Genomic DNA, 6,497 nt, shown 5'->3' with positions numbered 1-6,497 from the left:
AATAAGTTTAGGCGTCAGCATCTTGAACCTGTATGTCTGAAGAGTACAGTTCAGATGATGTAGAAATTGGCCGCATACTCCTATTTTTTTGCGGACCAGGAAATAACAGCTGTAAAAACCTCCCTCCCTCAGGGAACAGGGTACATGTTCTATGGCCCCTTTGTCCAATAGGGATCTTACTTCCTGCAGTAATGTCGGGCTCTGGTCTGTGCTGACTACTGTGGTGAGCACACTTCTGATCCGGGGGGGGCTTGTCGAGCTATAAACTGAACCTGGTAACCCTTTTCTAGACAGAACCCATGGAGACACATTTGGCAGTAGTTTCCATGCTGCCAGATGGTTTTTAGTGTAGTTAACTATTCCACATTCTATTGGAGGGAAAGCATCAGATTTTCGTTGCCCTGTGACAGCTCGCTGACCAGAGAACACTGAAAACTTGGGACCGCCTTGGCTAGGGGAGGCCCTACAGTAGCACTTGGGGCTAACTGCCCTAACAACCTCATGTCCCCTGATACGTCCCTCCACAGCCCCTCAGGACCGCTCTTCTTTACCTGCTTGGCGTTTATGACCATTCTCAGATCAGGCCTAGTAGCAGGCGACTGTGGTCGCCCGGTTGCCCTGGCTGTCCACGGGGGTTGGCAGGCTGCCATACTCGCCTTCTGGGTCTCCCTCGCACTTGTTCTGGCCCGTGCACCACTCGTGGATACCCGGGTGAACTCGAGACAACAGGGAAGAAACTGGTTGAATGCAGCCATATGTCGATATGTCACCTCTGTATATGCTGCTCTCAGTTTTTAGCACATCCTCTGGCTCCTCGGGGTCAGAGAGAATTATTACTATTATTTCTGTGTGTGTGTGTGTGTGTGTGTGTGTGTGTGTGTGTGTGTGTGCATGTTTTTCCATTTTGGCTTTCCATAGCGGAAGGTGGAATAGCGACGCGAGCTCCAAAATTCTGCGGAGAGCTGAACCCGGAAGACAAAGGAAGAGATAGAGCACACACACACACACACACACACACACAAACACACACACACACACACACACACAATATCCTTATGTAATGCAATGTAAAGATGTAAGATGTAATTACTAATTTAAAAAAAGGGGGATATATTCAAAAGTCTGTATTTTTAATGTGTTTTAAAGCCATCTTGCAAAAGGGAGGCCTCGGTCAAATGTTAATGACATTTGGGGGGTCTCGCCCTGGATAAGTTTGGGAACCCCTGCCATAAGAGATCACTTGAACGTAAGACGGCTAGCTGCCTCGGCAGCGGCCGGCCCAAATCCGCGAGGCTCTGAAACCCAACTCGCTTTGGCTTCCGAGAAGAGCATGAGTCGCAAGCCGAGCTGCTTAATGTAGACATTACCATGCGCAGCCTCTTGAGGCTGCCATCGCATGCTACACTCATAAACACTTCACCCAGAAAGTGTGCGCTATTCCCCGTGATGAAACGGGAGCAAGCCGTAACACACTTCCTGAATTCTCTCACTCATATTTTTCTCTCTCGCTCATTCCTTTTTTTTTCCTCTTCTCTTTTTTTTTTAAAGTGATAGAAAAGTTCTGAGATTTTCAGAAAAGATAGCGAGGAAATGAAGCGTCTTTTTGTTACTTTACACAAACAACTGACATCAGTCACTTACAGCCCTAAATGTCTATAACCCAAAGAGGTTCTCCTATTATAGATACAGAGCAGTCATTTATCTATGCTCAGAAAAATGTAACAGCCCCCTTTATTTGAATTGTTTCATTTTTATTACAAAACTGCAGTTAAAACCAGACTTCCATAATTAAACAAGGAGAGGCTTTTTGGAAACCTACCTTGCTCAGTCATTACTTTGAATTGATTTTTAACAGGCTTGCTTACTCACCAGCCATTACCAATTAAAGTAAAGCATGGTAATACAATCAATTCCAGGGTTCTACTGTCTGTGTACCATGTAGTCCAGTTCCATACAGAGCATACTGCACTAGTAATATCCCATTGTGAAGTCAGAGTAGCAGACAGCCAGTTATTTTTCACTGGTAAACAAAAATACAGCATCAAGTTTATCATGCTCTTGGTGCATCTGCATGAGTTTTCACTGGGTTTACCGATTTCCTCGCACCTCCAATAACATGCAAGTTGGTGGATTGCCTTGTATATAACTAGGCATATAACTCAAAAAATATTCTCAAAAGAATATTGAAAATACAACATCAGCCAATAAATTGGCATTTCACAAATCCTTCAATGCAGGCATCTTTAATATTTTTTAAGGTGGACTTTTCCTTTAAGAATGGGGTTGTGTGTCCTTGTTCCCTTGTAGCTTGTAGCTCTGAGGAGGTTCTTGCTCTCAGTCATGTCTTGAACATGTCTCATGAGAGAGCTGTCAGACATTTTATCGTAACACAGAGCTGCCTCTTTAATCCTGGACCATGCTGTTTTTCACCCTCTCAGAAAAACGAGGCTTTATATGAAACCACGCATTTTCATCTGACTCACATAGTCACTGTTTGAAATATCAAGACTTGCAGAGCGGGCAGGCACCCAGTTGCAGTACGCCACTGAATCCCTGTGACATTGTGAGTGTTCTTGTGATAAGGGATTGGCTATCTTCTCCCTCTCTTTCTCTTTCTCTCTCTCTCCCCCCTTGTTCTTCCGATCCAGTTCCACTGCCTTTGATCTGATGAACAGGCAGGAGTGAGGAGGGCTTGTTTAATTAACTGTGTTTCCGAGGTTAATAAGTTCCTTTATCCTGCAGCCTCCTGCGTGACTCACATTATCACCACAGACACAAGGGAATGAATCGAAATACCGTCTGCTCATCACAACATCACCCCTTCTCTCTCATTGCTTGTCTTCCTCTCTGTCATTTTTTATCTTTTTACAAATTAAGCAGAATTGTATAATAATAATCAGTAATTTTAGCTCAAAATAGATATTATTTAACCCAAGGGTTGTATCCAGAAAAATGACCTTGACTCATTTCAGTCATTTGACTGAAGTGCTCATTTAAGTCCCAAGTCCCAGTAAATGAGGTGTGCATAGAGTTTTAATAAATAAACGTAATCATATTTTAAGCACTGACATTGTGTAGATTTAGCAAACTCAAAACAAAATAAAATCATTTCAAACCAAACATATACAGTCCCCTCCAAAACTATTGGAAAAGCAAGGCCAAATTTTTTGTTTTTGCTACACATTGAAGATCATAGATCAGAATTTCAGCTTTCATTTCCAGAGATGTACATCTAGATGTAATATGGCACCTTTGTTGAGAGACCACTCAATTTTTAGGTGAGCAAATATACAGTAACGCATAGTCTAAAAGTAAATTAAAGAAAATAACACTTAATATTTGGTTGCATATCCCTGATCACAAATGACATTTACTCAGGGTTCATTAATAATGATGGTGTACTACATTTTCACGCTGCTTTTTAAATAAATATTTTCATTTCAAATATTTTCCTTCATTCAAGGCAGATGTTAAATGCTTTTTATATATGTTTATATATTTAATCATTAACGCAAATCTGCTAATTTTGCTAGTTTAAAATTTAAGCATTCATGACAGAAAATTCTATAGTTTAAACCTTTATAATCACAATATTGTGAACTCCATATAATACATAAATTTGACATTATTTTTCCCATATCCATGGCATCCATGAAAGAAGTACAACTAACCCATATATTCTATCACCAAAATTCTTGACAGTAATGGATGTTCCAGAAATACAACAGCACTGTGTTTTTGGTACAAATAGATGATCACACCTGCAAAGAGCTCATCATGTTTATGGTTCATCATGACACAATTGTTTTTATGCAGATTCTTTTAGCAGGAATACATCTGACAACTAGCTGCAGTATGTAGCCTCATACTGATTTTGCACTAGGAAGATCCTCACCATGGTTATGCTATGGCAATGAGAAGTAACTGAAGGCAAAAATGCGCATCACTGAGAGACTTCAAGGCAAGGTGAAAAACCATTGCAGGTGGGTAACTATATGCACAGTGCTTGAGAAGCAACTTTGGAAGTTTACACTGAGCAAAACAATATGCATTATGTATGTTCATTTGATCAATCAAAGATTAAAGAAATATTAAGGGGTTTAGCAGATGTTTTCTCAGCCACCAGGCCAACACCACAGCCAGCTGCAATGCAACAACTGTTCAATGTGAAATGCAACAGCTTCTTGTAGGAGGCCGACAGACTGATGCCCCAGCTGGCTGCAACAACTGCTCCTCACCAAAGGCAGAGGACAAGGGCTGATGGCTAAGGGTCATGACCCAGCCAGCTGCAACAACAGCTCATTTGGCCCTTGGCCGGAAACTGTGGATCTGGCCACTGAGGGGCACCAACTCATAGATTCTGGTCTCTCACCCAAGGTTGTAGAGACCATGTTGAAAGCTAGAGCACCATCTACTCACTCAAGTGGGGACTTTTTGTCTCGTGGTGTGAGGAACATCAGTTAGACCCAGTGAACTACGCAATAGCTACAGCTGCAAATTAGGGTCTAAGTGGCCACCATTTCGGTCAGCCATGCCTCCAGCCCCTTAATGGAAGCCTTGCAGCTCCTAGCTGGAGGCCAATGCCCCAGTTGGCTGCAACAACAGCTCCTTGCCAGAGGCTGAAGGCAAGGCCACTAGGCTGACGACCCAGAATTCCAACACAGCCAGGAAGTGTGACCAAGATCCTTAACCATCAACTGCTCTTACTTGTAAATCGTTGGATAAAAGTGGAAAAACTTACTAAATGCACCAATACAGAAGAAACTCAAGACAGAAACACTCATGATCCAGTAAAGTTCACAGGAACAAAGCCAGGGCGGCTGTGGCTCAGGTGGTAGAGTGGGTTGTCCACTAATCGTAGGGTTGGTGGTTCAATTCCCGGCCCACCTGACTCCACATGCCGAAGTGTCCTTAGGCAAGACACTGAACCCCAAGTTGCTCCTGATGGCAAGTTAGCACCTTGCATGGAAGCTCTGCTACCATTGGTGTGCGTGAATGGGTGAATGAGACACAGTGTAAAGTGCTTTGGATAAAAGCGCTATATAAATGCGCCATTTACCAATTTAGAGATTTTTGGATTATGGTGTAAAGTAATATCCTTTCAGTGATGCTGTGTTGAATCAAATGTGTTCTGTGTAACTGCTACTTTCAGACAAGTTGAAGGTGTGTGGGAGCAATAGTGTGGGAGTGATGACTAATGACATGATGTGGGTCTCAGACAGTAATCAAGTGTATATTTCGTATTGTGTATGTCTTTGCTCTGGAGCTTGCTGCACCCCTCTGGTATTTCAGCTGCACCCCATGTCACTCTCACAAAGATTAATCCTCAGCACAGAAGCCAGAAGCCTTCCTAGAGCTCTTTAAGCACACAGCATGTGTTGATGGTGGTTCCTAATGGAGGAGTACAGTGCAGAGGACCTAGTGGTGCATCACTTAGCTCCTGAAGGGGACCATCGAATGCCATTGATCAGGCCACTGGACAAGGCCATCACTCTCTTCCCTTCTCTCCTTGAGTCACAGAAATGACAACTCTCACAAGGTGGGTGCTTCTGTGGCTGTGGAGGGTGAGGAAGTTGAGACATCACATCCTGCTTCTTTCCCTTTCTGAGGAATTCCCCTCAAGGAGTTGTGAGATGAGATTGCTTCACCTTTGACCAAGTGGGAGCAGTCCATTGTCTTTTCTTCCAACCAGGAGTCACGCTGATATATGTGTTCCATGATTATGTGAGTGATGCAGAACACTTATCTGGAGCTGAATCAACCAATTATTGATGTCTAACAGCTGCAGAAAAAATACTTTCCCTTTTTCCTTTTTTCTTCTGGCCAGGTTTTTTTGTTGGAGACCAACAAATCAATGGCTGCTGAACACATTTCTCCACCATCACAATGTTTATGTCAGCTTGTGCAGCATGTGAGACCTGTCGCTGGATGAGGCCATCTTTTTCTACCCTCCTCTGCCTGCTCCCCAGAAATGATGGAGATATCACCACAAAACCTTCACCCTATTTCTGTCTCCATGATCAAAGCATTGTATCTCTGTCATTTATTACCTGATTCACAATATTAATCCAGGTTCTCTAGGTCAGGTTAGGGGAGCTTGGGAGGGGGACTTGGATTTGAGCTGTCTGATGAACACTGGGGACACATTCTTGACCTCGTTCATACATCATCAATATGTGCAAAACAAGGCCTGATACAATGTAAGATTCTACATAGGGTTTACTATATTAATACTAAACGTGCTAAAATATACCCCTCTGACAACAATGCATGTAATAGGTGCAGGCATTCACCAGTGGATCTCATTCATATGCTGTGGGAATGTCCTAAATTATTTGAGTTTCTGGATTAAAATATTTAAAACTTTGAAGGAAACCTTTGACATAGATTTCGAACCAAATCCACTTTTGGCTTATTGGTCAGTGATGGTTCAGAAGGCTTTAGCCTTTACTATTTTGTTAGTGAGACATCTCATCCTTTTGAAATGGAAACATGTC

Source organism: Ictalurus punctatus, chromosome 25 (assembly GCF_001660625.3).
Source record: "Ictalurus punctatus breed USDA103 chromosome 25, Coco_2.0, whole genome shotgun sequence".
Taxonomy (NCBI): domain Eukaryota; kingdom Metazoa; phylum Chordata; class Actinopteri; order Siluriformes; family Ictaluridae; genus Ictalurus; species Ictalurus punctatus.
This window is presented reverse-complemented; position numbering follows the sequence as displayed.